The 19,776-nt window shown below is 38.3% G+C and overlaps 1 pseudogene; it reads right to left on the minus strand.

The window, feature by feature from the left end:
- Window positions 1-251: 251 nt before the first annotated feature.
- Window positions 252-633, minus strand: LOC116868764 (annotated as a pseudogene).
- Window positions 634-19,776: the final 19,143 nt, after the last annotated feature.

The following is a 19,776-nucleotide window of genomic DNA, read 5'->3' on the forward strand; positions in this document are numbered from 1 at the left end:
CCATGACATATCAGAAAGAGTGGGACTCTGACAGGGAGAATAGCCAATGATATCAGTCAAAATTGTTTATCTTGTTCAGCCTTAGTTTATTCATCTAACAAATGGTAATCATAGTCATGCTGCTCTTCAATGCTTGCATTATATTATGCTAATTACCCTTCCCTCCCCCAGTGAAAGGGAAATTTTATTAAGGCCCTTGTGGCTCGGGCAGGAGGCCGCCTGTGGACAAAGGAAGAGCTGGTGGAGGGGCCTTATTTGATCTTTTTGGGGCGCAGGTTGTTGGTGTGGCCACACTTCTTGCAGCAGTTGACGGCGCGGGGGTGCAGGGGAGCATAACGCTTGCAGCAGATCATCTGGTCGTAGTTGTATTTCTGGGCCAGCTGGTGGAGGGAGGGCTCGATGATGCCACCCCAGACACCAAGCACCATGTGCAGGGTGGACTCTTTCTGGATATTGTAATCTGACAGAGTGTGGCCATCTTCCCGCTGTTTGCCCGCAAAAATCAGGTGCTGCTGGTCAGGGGCATCCCCTCCTTGTCTTGGATTTTTGGCTTTGACATTCTCAATGGAGTCGCTGGGGTCAAACTCCGAGGGTGATGGTCTTGCCCATCAGGGTTTTCACGAAGATCTGCATCTCTGCGTCTGGCGTGAATGCGCAAGGCCACCACCACCAAACCGCTCAGCCACCTCCTTGAAGAGAAAGAGCCATGATAATTATCCTTACTGATATGTGGAATAACGTGGCCATAATTCTCCACTTACTGTGCTATCCTGTGAGACTTGCCTGCAGAGATATGGTGGTGTTTCTCATCACAGGGGTAAGCCCCACTTCTTTTCTTTCACCTTTCCTGTGCTTTTTGGGAGAAGAAACTCACAGTTAGTTTAGATTAGTGACTAACAATGAAAGCAGACGTATCATTAAGAGGAAAGACTGAGTCAGAAAAAAAAAAACTGTTGAAAATTCTTAGTCACATCCTAAAAGGTGGATAAGATCTTGCCAGCTCTATTAAAGGTCAAGATAAATTCTCTAAGCCCATGAGAGCTTCATTCCATCACTGTCTGCAAAATCCAGTTTGTAGGAGACCATAATGGTGGCATTTTTGACAATCAAGTTTAAATTTCCTTTTTCTGATGCCTATTTTCCTTCATTGTTCATCTTGTTTACAGAAGTTACTTTACTTCATATGTTGCCTCATCACATAGACTCCAGTTCACAGTGGGGTGTTAAGGAACAAGTGGAATGATTAATGAAATTGATGAAGTAAATGGAAATATTAATCCTTAGTAAGAAGACACCATTCTATTTTCAAATGCCCAGAAATTTTATTAAGGAAACTTGAAGTCAGTTATTCAACATGGGCTTGACAAAAGGAAATATATTTACTTAATTTATTGTTACATTTTTCCGTATGCAGCTTAAGCTGTTTTCCATTTGGAAGAAAGGAGGCATTTATCCAGTCTGTTCTGAGAAGCATCCCTTGCTTCTCATTCCAAAAACACCTTTATTTAAATATACAAAAGTATTTCTGCCTTGATTTATTCAGTAGACTCTTTTAATTAAAAACATGAGGATATTCCAAATCTGTGCTATGTAATGCTGACTAAACCATATGCAATTGTGAAATGCCATTTCTGTGCTATTAAAATACCCTTGGATCCTTGATTAAAGCCTCATAAGAAAGCCTTTGTTAGGATCACCCACCTAAGCCATTTCTGTACTCCTGACACTCTAGAACAATTTGTTGTCTTAAGGTAATACGTATTGGGCTAATTTTTTATACAGCAATACATAACTAACACAGATTTTGCTAATCGGTAATGGGAACTCACCATAAAAGCAACCTAAAATGTGGGTTTGGCTCTGGAAATAAGTGAAATAAGTGAACATTCTCAGAATTTGCAGAGATCATCAGTGGAATGATGATATTTACTTGCACTAAGGTTTTAGATTTTGAAGCAACTGCCAGTGAGAACCAAAAACAAAAAGAGGAAAACCTTACTGGAAACTAGAGGGAGGGAAATCCTTGTCCTGCAAGGGCAGAAAGTTGAGAAACACTGAAACCTGCATTGATGTGAATGTTGAAGATATTTCTAGTGAACTGATGATTTTGCTGAAGAGACTTCCAGCCAGAATGTTGAAAGTGAAATCTGTTTTCTTTCTGCTTATAATAATACACAAGAGGAAAGACATAAACTATGGGAAGGAACAAAAAAGTCATGGCATCACTGGTTGTGAAGATTTGCAGCCTATCAAATGGAAAATGATGCTAAAATGAAGACCTATCTTCTAAGCAAAGGTCAAATTCAGGACAGTATCAGAAAAGCATGATAAGATGAGGCCAAGGAGATAACCAAAAATTTTCTTATTAAAACATCAGGAAAGGGTGCCTGGGTGGTTCAGTCAGTTGAGCATCTACCTTCAGTTCAGGTCATAATCTCAGTGTCCTAGGATGGAGCCCCGCATCAGGATCTGTGCTCAGTCAAGAGTCTGCTTCTCTCTCTGCCCTCTGCCCCCCACAGCTTGTGTGCTCTCTCTCTCTCTTTCTCCCTGTCAAATAAATAAATAAATTCTTAAAAATAAAATGTCAGGAAGACTAAAATTGGTTCCTCAGGGTGCTACTCATTCAGTCCTATTGGCATTTCGTCGTGTGTGTCTCTTACAGTCCCTCTTAATCAACCAAGAGCATTTCTAAGAAGTATAAGATATTATCTCTCAGCAGAAGCCCAAGGTAGAGAAAGGTTTATTTCAAATAGATTTTGGGTGTGACTTTTGTCTAACAATATGGATGCAAACAAGATTCGTAAAATTTAAAAGAACTCTATTAGGTGAATCACTATCTGCATGGTCTGAAGGGGATGGAGATGGTACCAAACAGTAGTCTGTTTCTGCCCACAAATTCTACCAGCAGGAAGTCAGCAGAGAAAACCACTCAGTTTCAAATGCATGTTAATTTTCATGGAAAAAGAAGAAGGTCTTAGAGTTTGGACCCAGGACCCACAAGGCAGAGCCTGTAGACATGGACAGTAACACCTGGCAAGAGTAAGAATGAGCACGAAGCAATGAGCTTCCAGTATTATCCCAGCAGGAAGTCAGAACTCGTATGCCCAATGGTTCATCTCTTCCTCCCATTTCTTTCCTTTTTTCCTTCCTACCTTCATCCTCTTTCCTTCCTCCTTCCCTTCCTTCCTTCCTTCCTTCCTTCCTTCCTTCCTTCTTTCCTTCTGAATAGAAGTGCTGATGGTGACTACCCTATGCTTGTCCATGGTATGTTATAGGTGTGTGGGGGCAGATAACTCACCTCTTCAGTTCACAGGTTGAGAGAAGCTACATTGGATGAGTCTCATCAGCACCTGAGCACAGACATATGGGCTGTCTCCAACTTGGCACAGAATAAAATGGTGGTTTGGATGGGGTCATTCTTATGCGGGGTCTTGGAAGGGGATGAGTTACTTTGTATGCCTGAGCAATGTGAAATACTGAGACATCACAGAGGTGAGGCTGTCGTATAGATCATTTTCCCTAGTGGTGTTTGCTTCTTAATGTTTATATCCCTGAACAGTTTCCTCCCACATTGTCCTAGAGTTGAGAGGGCAGAAGTGATGGCGTATACTTCTGATATTAGGTGGTGAGGGACACTGAGGCTCCCATGATGTTGATAGCTCTCTCTCTTCCAGATCACTCTCTTTTGTAAAGCTAACTGTTCAACTGGGAGCTGTGCCATGGAGAGACCACATGGTGAGGGATAGAGGCCTTCTGCCCATAGTCACCTAAAAGCACTTAGAAGAAGATCATCTTGGCCCAGTCCAGCCTCAGAGGACTGCAGCCCTGAGTGACATGTGATTACAGACTTCTGAGATATCCTAAGCTAAAAATCCACCAGCTAAGGTACTCTTGGATTCCTGACCCATAGCTCTTAGAGATCAGGAATGTTTAAGTCTCCATGTTTTAGGATAATTTGTTACCCACTAGTGCATAACTAGTACACAGGGTCACCTTGTGTAGCCATAAGACAGACTCTAGAAGTTGTAGTGAGGGCCTTGATCTATATTCTATGGTGCTGAGGAAGTCCGTCTGTGGAAAAGGCTGAGCACCACCTGAGAAGGTAGTGATTCCCTCAACACTACCTATAAAAGTAGGAGTCCACACTGTGGTCACTTTATCTATACTACCACCAGGGAATGGCCACTAGAGAGCCCTTTCTGGAGAATAAAGATTGAGACCCCAGTACTGAGCCAAGCTGATGGATGTTGCACTTGCTGAGAGTACCTGCGTCGAAGGAGATGCCCTGGTAGCACCTGCTGACAAGAGTGGCCTTGGAGCTTAGAGAGTGTCTGTCTTCTGAGCTACATTTCTGTTCTCCACAAGGCAGGAATTTCAGTGAGTTACCACCATATTCTTAATGGCTAGCAAGTAAATAGATAGTTTTCGGATTCGTCCTCTTATAGAATTTACTCCTGATATCTCTGGGATGTAGGCATGTATGTTAACTTATATTTTTAGTGGTTTGTTTGTTTGGTTGGTTATAAATTTAAACTTGTAGGGGTTTTGCCCTAAGAGTAGTGCAAGGACTTCCATTATATTTTTATTTAGATTCACCTAATATTTCAATTTGTTGCTTTTGTAATCTTTCTATCTATTTGAGAGGAAATTTGAGACATTGTGTCCCTTTGTCATTATTAAAGGAGAGAAATAATCTATTATATAACCATAGTACAATTATAAAAGCATATAATTTAATATTGATATAATACCATTATCTAATTCGCAGATCATATTCAAATTTTATCAGTTGTTCCCTAAATTTCCTGTGTAACTATTATTTTTTGCTACACATCCCATTTAATTGATGTATCTTGTTATTCCCTCTCAATGTCAATAGGTTCAAAGCCTTTCTTTAGATTTCTTGCCTCAATATTTTCTAAAATAAAGACGGTTTTTTTGTAGAATGTCCTCAACATGTTTTTTGTTTGTTTGTCTCACAATTAGAATCAAATTATGCATTTTTTAGCAAAAATGCCAGAGGTGATATACGGTCATTGCAATCCATCAGGAGCTGTGGGATGATGGTTTGTTTCCACCTTGGCAATGTTAACCTGTTACTGGGATATGATGGCGATTGCCATATTTCTCCAATGAAACATTGCCACTGTCATCTTTGTAATTAGTAAATAAACAGCAGGGAGATAACTTTAGACTATGTAAATAGCCCATCACCAAGCTTTAACCCAGAAAATTTTAGTGTCCTTTGATGACGTAACTTTATTATTTCTACATTTATTTTTCTTCATATTTTTTCTGCTTTTTAAATTTTTAAATTATGTTATGTTAGTCATCATATAGTACATCTTTATTTATTTTTTATTTTATTTTTATGTATTTATTTTTTTTGGTCCCTGCTGGGTTTTATACTAACATGTAATATATCATTTGCTTCAGGGGTACAGTCTGTGAATCATCAGTCTTATACAATTCCAACAGTCACCACAGTACATACCCCCTCCAGTGTCTATCCAGTCACCCCACACCTCCCATCCCCCTCCTCCCCAGCAACCCTCAGTTTGTTTCCTGAGATTAAGAGTCTCTTGTGTTTTGTCTCCCTCTCTGGTTTCATCTTGTTTCATTTTTCCCTCTCTTCCCCTATGCTCCTCTGTCTTGTTTCCCAGATTCTGCATATCAGTGAGATCATAAGATAATTGTCTTTCTCTGATTGACTTATTTTACTTACATAATATCCTCTAGTTCCATCCATGTCACTGCAAATGGCAAGATTTCATTTTTTGATGGCTGAATAATATTCCACTGTATATATGAACCACATATTCTTTATCCATTCATCTGTTGATGGGCGTCTAGGCTCTTTCCATAGTTTGGCTATTGTGGACCTTGCTGCTATAAACATTCGGGTGCATATGCCCCTTTGGATCACTACATTTGTATCTTTAGGGTAAATACCCAGTAGTGCAATTGCTGGGTCATAGGGTAGCTCTATTTTCAACTTTTTGAGGAACCTCCATACTGTTTTCAAGAGTGGCTGCACCAGCTTGCACTCTCACCAACAGAGTAGAAGGGTTCTCCTTTCTCTGCATCCTCACCAACACCTGTCATTTTCTGACTGTTAATTTTAGCCATTCTGACTGGTGTGAGTTGGTATTTCAATGTGGTTTTGATTTGTATTTCCCTGATGCTGAGTGATGTTGAGCAGTTTTTCATGTCTCTGTTGGCCATTTGGAGGTCTTCTTTTCAGAAATGTCTGTTCATGACTTCTACCCATTTCTTGATTGGATAATTTGTTCTTTGGGTATTGAGTTTGATAAGTTCTTTATAGATTTTGGATACTAGCCCTTTATCTGATATGTCATTTGCAAATATCTTCTCCCATTCTGTTGGTTGTCCTTTGGTTTATGTCAATAATTTTTGATGTAGTGTTCCAAGATTCATTGTTTGCATATAACAGCCAGTGCTCCATGCAATATGTGCCCTCTTTCATATCCATCACCAGGCTAACCCATCCCCCCCATCCCTTCCCCTCTAAAACCCTCAGTTTGTTTCTCAGAATCCATAGTCTCTCATGGTTCATCTCCCCCTTTAATTACTCCCCTTCATTTTTTCCCTTCCTTCTCCTAGTGTCCTCCATGCTATTCCTTATGTTCCACAAGTAAGTGAAACAATATGATAATTGACTTTCTCTGCTTGACTTATTTCACTCAACATAGTCTCCTCCAGTCCCATCTATGTTGATGCAAAAGCTGGGTAATCATCCTTTTTGATGGCTGAGTATTATGTCATTATAAGTCTGGACCACATCTTTACCTATTCATCTGTTTTTGTTCATATTCTTATTAGACAAGAGTCTTTCTTTCATTTGTTTATCTATTTTAATGACACATCTATTGATGGTTATTTTAGTCAATGTGTTATAATTTCTGACTATAATAATTCATTTTCATGTTCAAATTGTCCCAGATTTGCTCACTGGGAACCCCTTCACACTGCCTCCTGTATCCTTTGCCCTAATGATTTTTTGAGAACTTAATTATTTTATGGCACCAGATTTTCTGGTTCCAAATCATTTCTGCTTGGAAGAAAAACAATAATTTCTTACTTGACTCCTAGTGGAATTGGTAGTCTACAATGAACTGTATAGACATCTTGAATTATATCCTCAGCTGCTTGGATTCTTGATATAGTTAAAACAATAAGACATAAATTCCCTGCCCTGAGAATTCCCTGCCTTTGTGAGAAATAGCTTTGAGGTATGAAAATCTTTACCTCAAATGATCAGCTTGTTAAGAGATAGCATCGGAGAGACATTGCTTGAATCATAAACACATTTATGTTGTTTCCAGTTGTCTATAAATAGTTGAATGAGCTTTGCCCTTTAATACCTCAAAGGCTTTCCTTAACTGCCCTTCAGATTATTCCTGTGAGTCATGGTTTTCTGATGTCTGGTGAGTTATGACAGTACCTTAACAAAAAGGGAACCATGAGAGAGTATGGACTCTGGGAAAAAAGCTGAGGGTTTTGGAGGGGAGAAGGGTGGGGGTTTGGGTGAGCCTGGTGGTGGGTATTAAGGAGCGCATGTATTACATGGAGCACTGGGTGTGGTGCATAAACAATCTTGGAACATTGAAAATAAATTAAATTAAAAAAGGGTTCTATATTAGCCAAGGTTTTCTAGAAAAATGGAACAAACAGGATCTAGATATAGATACATTAACTTATGTATACCTTATCTAAATTGCCCCTCTCTTCATCTCCCTCTTCCTGCCTCTCTCATGGAATTGGCTCACATGGTTATGGAGACTAACAAATGTCTAGATCTATAGATGGCAAACTAGAATCCAGGAGAGCTGATGGTGTAAGTTCCAGTCTGAAAGCTGACAGACTCAAAACCAAGAAAAACTGATACTGAAGTTTGAGTATGAAAACAGGAAAAGACCTAAATCCTAGCTGTAAGTAAGTCAGGAAAGAGGAGAAAGCATTTCTTCTTACTCATGAGAGGGTCAGTCTTTTTATTTTATTCAGGCCTTCAACTAGCTTACTTACACTGGGGAGGACCAAAAACTGTTGCTCAGTCTAACAATTCAAATATTAATTTCATTCAGAAATGCCCTCACAGAACATACTCAGAATAATATTTGACCAAATGTCTGGGTATCCTGTCTCCCAGTCAAATTGACACATAAAATTAACCTCAAGACATCTCATCCCACCTGGTACAAAGGGAGTGCCATGGGACTTTCTGGCACAACATCTGTTCCTCTCTTTTGTGGATATGAGGTTACAGTGATCAAAGGTCCTTTTAGGTGGCAAAGGCTTGGCTGGAAGGACAAGAATTTTAAATTTATGGAAATTATGATATAAATTTTTTTTGTTACAGAAATTTCAAACAATTGTGGTTGATAAAGGAAGATCTTCTTTTCTATAGGAAAAAGAGGGTTCCCAACAGCCATGGAATAATCCTATAGAATATGTGTAAAATTGTCTCTGAATTTACTTGTGAAGTAGAATAAGAAAATGGAATAGAAGGCATCTCACCTTGAATTTGCTGTTTAGTACATTAGAGATGGATGAAAAGATTTGTTTTAAGGTCTTCATAAATGGTGCTTATATTCTCCTATTTGTAGGTGATTACATATGCTCCATTTCTTGATGATTAAAAATATGCATGAAATGAATGACTCAAGTTAAAATAAATCAGGAAAAATGGAACGTGAGAATAATCCATGTACTGTATGGTGACTAACATAACATAATTTAAAAAAATAAAAAAAAACCCCACACACACATACACACACACAACTGTTGGTACCATCACAAAGACCACCCACCTCCTTCAATCCTTGACTGAAGTGGTGATAATCTTTCTGGTTTATTCTGGAGACTATACTCAAGGTTGGGTGAAGATGACCCCTGACAAGGTGAGAAAACACTTTAATTTAAGGGAAGGAGAAGGAGGGACATTAAAACAATTTGAACTAATGGGTCTGGAAGTCCCAGGTTTGGCTTTGCCTCAGAAACATGTTTTGAATTTTTGGTGTCCTGGGATGAAGAAGAATGAAAAGGCACAGAACTCTGTCTCTTAAGAGATTGGCTTGGGCCAGAGGGCAGGTCCTCTTCATGAAAGGTATTTCATAGTTTATTCATGGAAGACTTACCAACTCTATCCCCTTCCCATGCCCACAGTGTGCACATTAGCATTTTCAAGGTCCTGAAAATTTTGCATCAAGATCCCTGGCTCCCTTTGCTTAACACTGTGTCTTCTAAACTTACTTGGACAATACTCTGTATCAGTTAGTGGATATCAGAAAGCTATGGCCCTAGGGGGCTGCCAATTGCACTGAACTCTGGTGAAGGCTGTTTGCAGTCTGGACCAAACTCCTCCTCAGAAGTCTTTCCAAATACATACAAGGGTTGGCATGTCTGCAAAGATGCACTGACATTCAGAAGGCAAAGGAGAGTGAGCAAGGGCATGGACTCTGAAGCCAGATTGCCTTTCTGCCATGTACTGCTAATGGGAAAGTTATATACCTTCTCTGTGCCTCAGTTTCTTCTTCTATAAAGGGGTGTAATAATAATACATGTGTCTGTGTGGGTTAAATGATTTAATGCATGTGAAATATTTAGAACAAGGCCTGGAACACAAGGGGTGCTCTGAAGGGTTCACTGTTTTTCTAAGAATTCAGATTTTCTCATTGGCTATGGCTGGACTTAAACTGTAGACATTCTTTACAGCAAGGGGGGAGTTTTTATTTATTTATGTTTTTATTACTTCTCTAAGTGGAAATTGTGAGCCCTTGGAATAATTTAGTCACAGTTGATGCCAATTCTCTTCTTCTTTTTGAATGCAAGTTCTCTTTAATTTATCTGTGCATGAACAGCAGGATTTTAAACAAAGTGCCATTTGCTGAGGTTGGGAAGACTGTGGATGAAGCATATTTCTGGGGGACATCAGGGAGACTGGTTTTAGATTTGTTAAATTTGAAATGTCTGTTAGATATCAATGTGGAAACAATGGGTATGTACTTGGGGACTATGAACCTGGAATTTAGGGCTGAGGTGAGGAGGAAAGTTACAAGTTTAAAGTCATCAGTGAGTAAATCATACTGAAAACCAAGAGTCTGGAACATTTCCCCATGGTCAATGAGTGGAGGTAGAAGACAAGACCAAAAGCTGAGCCCCTGGAATCTTAAAATTGTAGATGTCTAAGCTAAATTATAGATTGTGAAGGGAAACTGTCAACTGTGAGGATGAAAGTGAATTAAAAGGGAGTTGAAGTTAGTCTTAAATCCTAGGCTTCCAGGAACATAAAAGGTACTGGGCAATGCAATTATCCAGGGCAAGGAATCCTAGAAGTACTCTACTGACTGGGATGAGTAAATGGTGTTCCATTAATGTCCAGAAGCTTGGAAGTTCTACAAAACTTCCATTCTGAGGTCATTGTCCATGGTTGCCAAGAGATGTTGCCCTCCCAGTTCAGGTTCTCTCACAATGGCTCTGGGCATCCATGTGCTAGTCAACATCTGGGTTCACTGCTGGTGACGAGTTTTGCTGCAGGTGTGGAGAAGGACAACATAGGTAGGGTTGATCTGTTCTCTGGGCCAGAATTGAATACTGCACATTTTGTGAAGAATTCAAACTTTCTTCCATATTATGTAAAATTATTTTCTATATTGGGGCAACCAAAAGATATTTCAAGTACAAATAGTATTTTAGCTAAAGAAGAATATGACTTAAATTACTGATTCTATTTTAAAGCATGAATCTTCTCAACTACAGTAGCCATTGCAGCAGTTCTTTGTTTTTTTCCCCCAGTTCAAGGAAGATCAAAGTCCTGAGTCCTATGACTCCCTGACTTAAAAGATAAAATAGTCTAGACTCTATACTTCAGGGAGACTATTGCCTGGATTTGTTTCCATTTGATTCCATTTGTTTCCATTTCATGCTCTCTTTCTGAGTGACCAATGACTTCTACTTTGTGTCTGAGGAGAAACTTCTTGGAGTAGAAGCCTGGGACTTTCACACACATAAATGGGAAGTTCTTTAATTTCGAAATTCTGACATTTCATGTATCCATTTAGCCATCCATCCATCCATCCATGTATCCATCCATCCATCCATCCATCCATCCATCCATCACCATTAGCTGTGCATCTGTTGAGTGTAATGAGCTCTGCTTGGGGCTTGGTGGTGCTCCTATGGGGAGGTAGGTGAGTAGAGACACAATTATAATATAGAAATGTAAGTAGAATACACACAGGTAGAGGGATAGGAGAAAGCTTTTCAAGGGAAGTATCACTTAAGCCTAGCTCAGTTCTAACTACAGGTGATTTGCCTCCTAGGGGACATTTGGAAATATTTGGAGACATTTTATTGTGACTAAAGCGGTGCAACTGGCAGCTAGTAGGTTCAGGCCATATCCTACAATGCACATGACAGCTCTATGACAAAAAAAAATTATCTGGTCCAACATGTCCATAGCTCTGAGGTGGAAAACCCTGATCTGGAGTGATGGATGAGTGGTTAGTCAGGGGGAGAAAGGGTAGAGTGGGTGTGAGCTCTGTGCAATGTGCAGTGTGTGCAGAACACTGTGTCCCACATGGCAGGAGTCACGGAGAGTGAAGAGATGAGACTTCCTGTGTGTCAAGATTCTTAACTGTCTTAAAGGCAATTGAGACATGTGAATGATTTTAAGTAGGCAGGAATGTGATCAGATTCATGTTTTCAAATATGAATTGCTCTGGCAATGATGTGAGGGGTGGTTTGAAGCAAAAGGTAGAGGGGCCACTACTGGAGTCATGAAGGGACAGGGGGTACAGATGACTTCTCCTGCATTGTGACAAGTGTGATCCTCATGGACCATGAACCTGGTACACATTTCATCTCATTTTTGAATATTTGGCACATTTTTCTTTTGAAGTATTTTAGTAATTCTTTTTTCCAAGGTTTCTTTCTTTCTTTCTTTCTTTCTTTCTTTCTTTCTTTCTTTCTTTCTTTCTTTCTTTCTTTCTTTCTTTTAATTTTACAAGCCAGATGAAATAACAAGGACCTTAGTTTGTGTTTTTGTTTGAGAGAGTGTCTGGTAGTAGGGGTCAGATTGGGGCTGGACTCTACCTGACATCACAAAATTTCTACAATCATACTATAGCCAGAGATCAAATCATGATGGTGCCCTAGAAACCAGGAGCAACTAGAAGCACACTACAATAACTCCCCTAGACAATAAAATTCTGGGCTAGCCCACTTTTCTGCCCTCAGCTCTGACTAAACAAATGAAAGATTTAATTGAACCCAAAGAAAAATCAATTTCCTCTTTTAATTTTAATTGGATCTTTCAGCTGGCAAGAACACTGAAAAATGAACTTCATTTCCTGTTTGTAATATTAAAGGGAAAATTAATGTAATTTAATAATAACTACTCTACATTGTTCTGAAATTTCCCCTCTAAATTATTCACATGGGCAATACTGCCCCTCAGTGGCCACATTATGGCATTGGTACTATGCTATAGGTACTTTCATTTTTTGCGACTCTTTTGAAGCCACTTTTCTTTAAAATATTTACCTTGATTGACTTTGTTTATCTATAATAGGTACTGTTGGAAATTAATTTTATTGTTGCTGCCAACCCTGGGATTAAATGACAACCCTTCCCCAACAGAGTCATCTCATTTCTACTTTTAAAAATTAAAGAGTAAAGGTAATGTGTTTCATCATAGAATTCAGTTTGTACTCTAGCATAGAAGACAAATTTCTATCTAAGCTAATACTCTCTGTCCAGATGATTTTTAATGCTATAAAACTGAGCAGGCTTCATAAAGGTACATGGGCCTGGCTTGTAAATGAGATTGCTAGGGGAGTTAAATTGTAAATGATAGAAAAAGTTAATCTTTCTCAGGTTAAAAAAATAATGAATCTCTGTAATTAAGGTGTTTCAATTTTTTTCCTCCCAAGTTCAAATTAGATTTTTATATGAAAAGATGATATCACTTGGGCACACATAAAAATTTATCAGAACTGTGTGAGAATCATCAAAAAGATATTAAGCAGCACAGCAGAGTTATATATTAAGCAAAGATGTTCAGTGAAGTCCTTTTTGGAAATTCCAGAGTATGTGGCTTGTAATTTATAACACACATCTTGTTTTATTTAGGTCATAACAATTTGAACCCTCCTTTCTAAATATTAAGCAATTTCAAGCAAAGGATCTGGATCATCATCTTTGTTCTCCAGTAACAAATAATATGACGCTAAGTTGGAAAATTCTATTTTATGACTTGAGTTCACACTGTCGATTCCTGGAGCCCATTTGTGGTTGATAGAGCTGACAAAAGAGCCCCTTTGAAGAGATGAGAAAGAGGCGGCAAACTGGCTGACCTGACTGGTCTAGAAAGACTAGGAATATTGCTGTCATCCCATAAGAGTGGTTGATCATATCTATGCATTTTCTGTGCAAGAACCAAAGAGAAAACTTTTTACTTGGCATCCAAGAGTCAAAAGTAAATTTCTGAGAGAAACACCAAATTTGGACTTCTGGATAATGGTTTGGGATGGAGCAGACAAGAAAGGAAAACAACAGACTCAGGGTTCTTATGATATTTTGCTTCAGTGCTGGGGAGTTCCTTCAGGTTCTAACAGAGTAAGAAGAGTTTTCATTGTTATGTATTTCCCAGGACGTGGTCCTTAAAGGCATTTTCCATCATATTCCTGATAGGAAACCAATAAAAACAGAAAGAAAAAAAAAAGATAAAAGGTTGATGAAGAACTCATTTCCAAAATTTCGGAGGAATTTCCACCAATATAAAGTAAGATTGAATTGGATTAAGTGCAGCTTTGGTTAAATGTTTGTGCTTTGCCTCAATGGACATACTCTTGTGCACCCTGAATGAGTCATGTAGTTGCATTGTGTATGTTCCACAGCCTGCTCTGAGCTCAGGCTTCAGAGCTAAGCCAACAAAAAGCAGCACAGGATATCTTCCTTGTGTAAGCACTTCTCCCAACATGTCCACTCAGAAATTGCAGCCACCCAGAAACAAAATGTGGCGGAATGGGCAAATTATTACCTTGTGGTGGCACATGAGATGTTGAAAGTGTTGGGTTTATGAGCAAATCACCCCGGGTCAGGGAACTAAAAGGATATGCTCATGAAGTAGAGTGTCTGGGAAGTCAAGAATATCCTTCATCCCTTTGAATTGAGAATGTTAAAACACGAGGTGGGCATGGATGAAGCTCTTATATCTAAATGATTCCAGCTCATGGATGAATTGCTTATCAACTTGTTCTCTATCTGATCTGCTGGGAAGAACCGGAAAGAAGACATGCAGGTCCCACCATTTGGAGAAATACAAGGTTATCTCAACATCCCTTAGAAGATAAGTAAAAAGGGAAAATATGATATTGTCTACACCATCCTTCGCCCAAGAAAACACATTTCAAATGTAGGGAAATGAGATGTCATAGATATGCACATTAAGAGCATACATTGAAGGTTGTTTCCTTGTTTAGAAAACTAACTTCCTTAATAGCATATAAATGGATATGGCTCTATAAGCCCAGAGCAGAAAATGACAAGGAGAAGAAAAATTGAGATGAAATGATAGCAGGTGGTAGAAAAAGACAATAGGGTAAGATGTAAAGGCACTGCAATGAGATTAAAAATTACTTAGTTGAAATAAAGATTTAATAGCATGGCTAAGAAGGACCTTTGATAAGGCACATACATAGAACTGCAGAAAGTGAAATTGATCTTATGAGGAAATGACATGTGCAAAACCTTGGTAGAATGCATAAAATGTGGACAAATAAGTGTAATCAACAAGAAAAAAGAGGATGGATAAAGAGAATAAAATAAAAGCTAAGAAGATAGCATCTCTGAAGAGGTGGCAGGGGAAGTGGAACTTCAGCTATAATCAAAAGAATTATTTCTCTAATTAGTATAACTCAAGAAAAGTGTCCAGACCCAGGACATCAGTATATAGATCAAAAAGTTTGTTTTTATTTTTATTTTTTGTAAACAATGATTTCTAAGAAATAACACCTAGATGTTCTAGAAAATTTTTCCATTAGGAAAATTAAGGGTGATATATTTGTCTCACAAACATCCAGAAAGAAAAATAAGTTACTGAAGAAGAACTCAATTTCAGACTTCTGCACTGTGGTTTAACTAACGGTTGTTGTTTTGTTTTGAAGTGTGGGAAGATTATCACATGCAGATTTTATTCACATTCAAAGATGACATGATCAGACACTCAAGACATATATCTAAATTTTATCTTTTGATAATAAAGTTGAAAAAGTTGGTATTCTTGAAATATAGTTTGGAGATGAGGGAATGAGGAAATTTGGAGTAAAGCGTTTGTAAGAACACTGAAACTAGTGTCAGGTTGCATTAACCTAAATTGTCATTACACACTTACAAGTATATATCACAACTAATATGTGTGCTGAAGAAAGGAAGCAAATTTAATCATATAGAGAATATGAATCTCTAATTTGTGTTAGAAAAAAAAAAAGACTCAAAATGTAGGGTAGAGGGGCGCCTGGGTGGCTCAGTTGTTAAGCACCTGCCTTCAGCTCAGGTCATGATCCCAGGGTTCTGGGATTGAGTTCTGTATCAGGCTCTCTGCTCAGAGGGGAGCCTGCTTTTCCCTCTCACACTCCCCCTGCTTGTGTTCCTTCTCTCACTGTCTCTGTCAAATAAATAAAATCTTTAAAAGAAAATGTAGAGTAGAACATGAAGGAGCAAAAACATGCTAAAGTCCACATTTAGTGCATGTGAAGTAGTAGAGTGAAAAGACCCATTTTCTCTTTTGGATTGAATAAAGAACTATATGTTAACAAAAGCAGAATGTACACATTGTAAAATATTAGAGGAGATGAAGGGAAGTAAAAAGAGGTATCTTCCTATCTCATTACAATGTAGCAGAAATAAAATACACATAACAAGGATTACAAAAAATATAAGTGGGCTGGATGCCATTAAAAAATACGTGGATTTTCAAATTACATTAAAAATCAGTATCTATAGATTGATTGCATTCCGAAATAGACAAAGAAAACATAAAGTTAAATTGTATGTCAAGAAAGTCATCAACTAATATTCAATAAAGGAGTCAATAACACTCAGTGGGGAAAGGATGGTGTCTTCCACAAGTGACAGTAAGAAAACTGGATACACACGTGCAGAAAAATGAAATTGAACCTCTGTCTTATGCTGTTCACAAAAATAACCCAAAATGAATCAAAGACTTAAACATAAAACCTAATACCATAAAACATCCAGAAGGAAATATAGGAAAGATGCTCCTTCATATTGGTCTTCACAATGATTTTCTGGATATAACACCAAAAGCGTGTGCACACTCATGCTCTCACACACACACACATACACACACAATCTAAAAAAAAAAAATCAACAAAAAGACTACATCAAACTTAAAAGCTTCAACAGCAAAATAATTAACAAGATTAAAAGGCAACCTACAGAATGTAAAAAAAAAAAAATTGCAACCCCTATATCAGGTAAAGGATTAAAATCCAAAATATGTGAAGCACTCTTACAATCCAATATAAAAAATCCAATTAAAAAATTTAGATAGCTAACAAGTACATGAAAAAATACACAACATCACTAATCACCAGGGAAATACAAATTAAAACTGCAATGAGATGTCACTTCAAACTTGTTAAAATGGCTATCATCAAGAACATAAGAGGTAAGCATTGACAAGGCTATGGAGAATAGGGAACACTTATACATTGTTGGGAAAGATGTAAATTGGTTCAACCACTATGGAAAACAATATGAAGTTGTCTCAATTTAAAATAGATTACCATATGATGTAGTCACTCCACCTTTGGGTATATACTCAAAGGAAATGAAAACAGGATATTGAAAAGATACATGCACTTCTATATTTATTGCAACATTATTCACAATAGCCGAAATATGGAAATGACCTAAATGCCTACCAATGGTTGGATAAAGAAGACATTATATATATGCAATTAAATATTATTCAGCTATGAGAAAGAAGGGCATCTTGCCATTTGTGACAACATAGATAAACTTTGAGCTTATTCTACTAAGTGAGGTAAGTCAGAGAGTGAAAGACAAGTACTATGTGATATTACTTTTATGTGGAATCTAAAAAAGCCAATATAGAGAAACTAAAATGGTGGTTACTAAGGTAAGGGGGAAAAGGGCACCACTTTTTAAGGGCACAAATTTGCAATGAGTGGTAAATAAGACTTAAATATACAATGAACAGAACAATGAATATAGACAACAATATTGTAATCATCACTTGATAAGAGACTAAAACATAATTTCAACCACTAAAAAAAAGAATCATTATGTAATGTTGGTATAGGTGCTAATTGTCACTACAATAGCAATCAGATTGCAATCTATAACTGCATCAAGGTAACATGCTGTACATGTTAAATTTGCACAATATTACATGTATACTGTTTTTCAATAAACTTTTTTAGACAATGTTTATTCCCCTGATCCATGAGTATGGAAAGTTTTTCCATCTTTTTGTGTCTTCTTCAATTTCTTTCCTAAGTATTCTGTAATTTTTAGAGTATAGATCCTTTACCTGTTTGGTTAGGTTTATTCCAAGGTATCTTATGATTTTAGGTGCTATTGTAAATGAAATAGATTCCCTAATTTTTCTTTCTACAGTTACATTTTATTGTATAGAAATGCAACTGACTTCTGTGCATTGATTTTTGTATTCTGCCACATTACTGAATTTCTGTATGAGTTCTAGTATAATTCGGGGGTGGAGTCTTTGGGTTTTCCCAAAAGACTGAAACAGAAAGAGACAAACTGAATGGACCGATAACCGGTAATGAAATTGAAGCAGTAATCAAAAACCTCCCAAAACACGAGTCCAGGGCTGGATGGTTTCCCAGGGGGAGTTCCACCAATCATTTAAAGAAGAAATAATACCTATTCTTCTGAAGCTGTTTCAAAAAACAAAAACAGGGGTGCCTGGGTGGCTCAGTGGGTTAAAGCCTCTGCCTTCAGCTCAGGTCGTGATCCCAGGGTCCTAGGAGCAAGCCCCGCATCGGGCTCTCTGCTCAGCAGGGAACCTGCAAAGAGAAAGAGTTTGACTTCTTCTTTGCCAATTTGAATACTTTTATTTCTTTTTGTTGTCTGATTGCTGATGCTAGAATGTCTAGTACTATGTTGAACAATAGTGGCAAGAATGGGCATTCTTGTCGTGATACTGATCTTAAGGAAAAAGTTCTCAGATTTTTAATGATATTCACTGTATGCTTCTCATAGATGGCTTTTATGACATTGAGGTATGTTCCCTCTATTGGTACACTCCCTCTATTGGTACACTGAGTTCTAATCAGGAAAGAATGCTGTATTTTGTCAAGTGCTTTTTCTGCATCAATTGAGAGGATCATATAGTCCTTATCTTTTCTTTTATCATTTTGCTCTATCGTGCTGATTGATTTGTGAATGTTGAACCACGCTTGTGTCCCAGGAATAAATCCTACCTGGTTGTGTTGGATAATCCTTTTAATGTAGTGTTGGATCTGATTAGCTGGGATCTTGTTGAGTATTTTGGCATTCATGTTCATCCGGAAATTGGTCTGTAATTCTTCTTTTGGATGGGGTCTTTGCCTGGTTTGGTATCAGGGTAATGCTGGCATCATAGAATGAGTTTGGAAGTTTTCCTTCTGTTTCTGTTTTTATTTTTTTTTTAATATTTTTATTTATTTATTTGACACAGAGAGAGTAAGATCACAAGCAGGTAGAGAGACAGAGAGAGGGGGAAGCAGGTTCCCTGCTGAGCAGAGAGCCTGATGCGGGGCTTGCTCCTAGGACCCTGGGATCACGACCTGAGCTGAAGGCAGAGGCTTTAACCCACTGAGCCATCCAGGCACCCCTGTTTCTGTTTTTTTTTTTTTTTAAAGATTTTATTTATTTGACAGAGAGAGATCACAAGTAGGCAGAGAGGCAGGTAGAGAGAGAAGAAGAAGCAGGCTCCCCACTGAGCAGAGAGCCCGATGCGGGGCTCGATCCCAGGACCCTGGGATCATGACCTGAGCCGAAGGCAGCGGCTTAACCCGCTGAGCCACCCAGGCGCCCCCCTGTTTCTGTTTTTTGAAACAGCTTCAGAAGAATAGGTATTATTTCTTCTTTAAATGATTGGTGGAACTCCCCCTGGGAGACCATCCAGCCCTGGACTCGTGTTTTGGGAGGTTTTTGATTACTGCTTCAATTTCATTACCGGTTATCGGTCCATTCAGTTTGTCTCTTTCTGTTTCAGTCTTGGTAGTCTGTAAGTTTCCAGGAAGGCATCCATTTCCTCCAGGTTGCTTAATTTGTTAGCAAATAGTTGCTGGTAATAATTTTTTAAATTTAATTTTATTTTTTCAGTGTTTCAATTACATAAGAGGGTAATACCTGCCCTCTTTAATACCCACCACCAGTCTCACCGGCCCCCAGCCCCAAACCCTCAGTTTGTTTCTCAGAGTCCAGACTCTCATGGTTCATCTCCTCCTCTGATTTCCTCCAACTGACTTCTCCTCTCCTTCCCCCGTCCTCTGTGTTATTCTCTATGCCCTACAAGTAAGTGAAACCATATGATAATTGACTTCCTCTCCTTGATTTATTTCACTCAGCATAATCTCCAGTCCCATTTATGATGACATAAAAGTTGGGTATTCATCTATTCTAATGGAGGTATAATATTCCATTGTATATATGGACCATATCTTCTTTATCTGTTTCTCTGTTGGAGAGCATCTT

Source organism: Lontra canadensis, unplaced genomic scaffold (assembly GCF_010015895.1).
Source record: "Lontra canadensis isolate GAN:19392208 unplaced genomic scaffold, GSC_riverotter_1.0 scaffold16, whole genome shotgun sequence".
NCBI lineage: Eukaryota > Metazoa > Chordata > Mammalia > Carnivora > Mustelidae > Lontra > Lontra canadensis.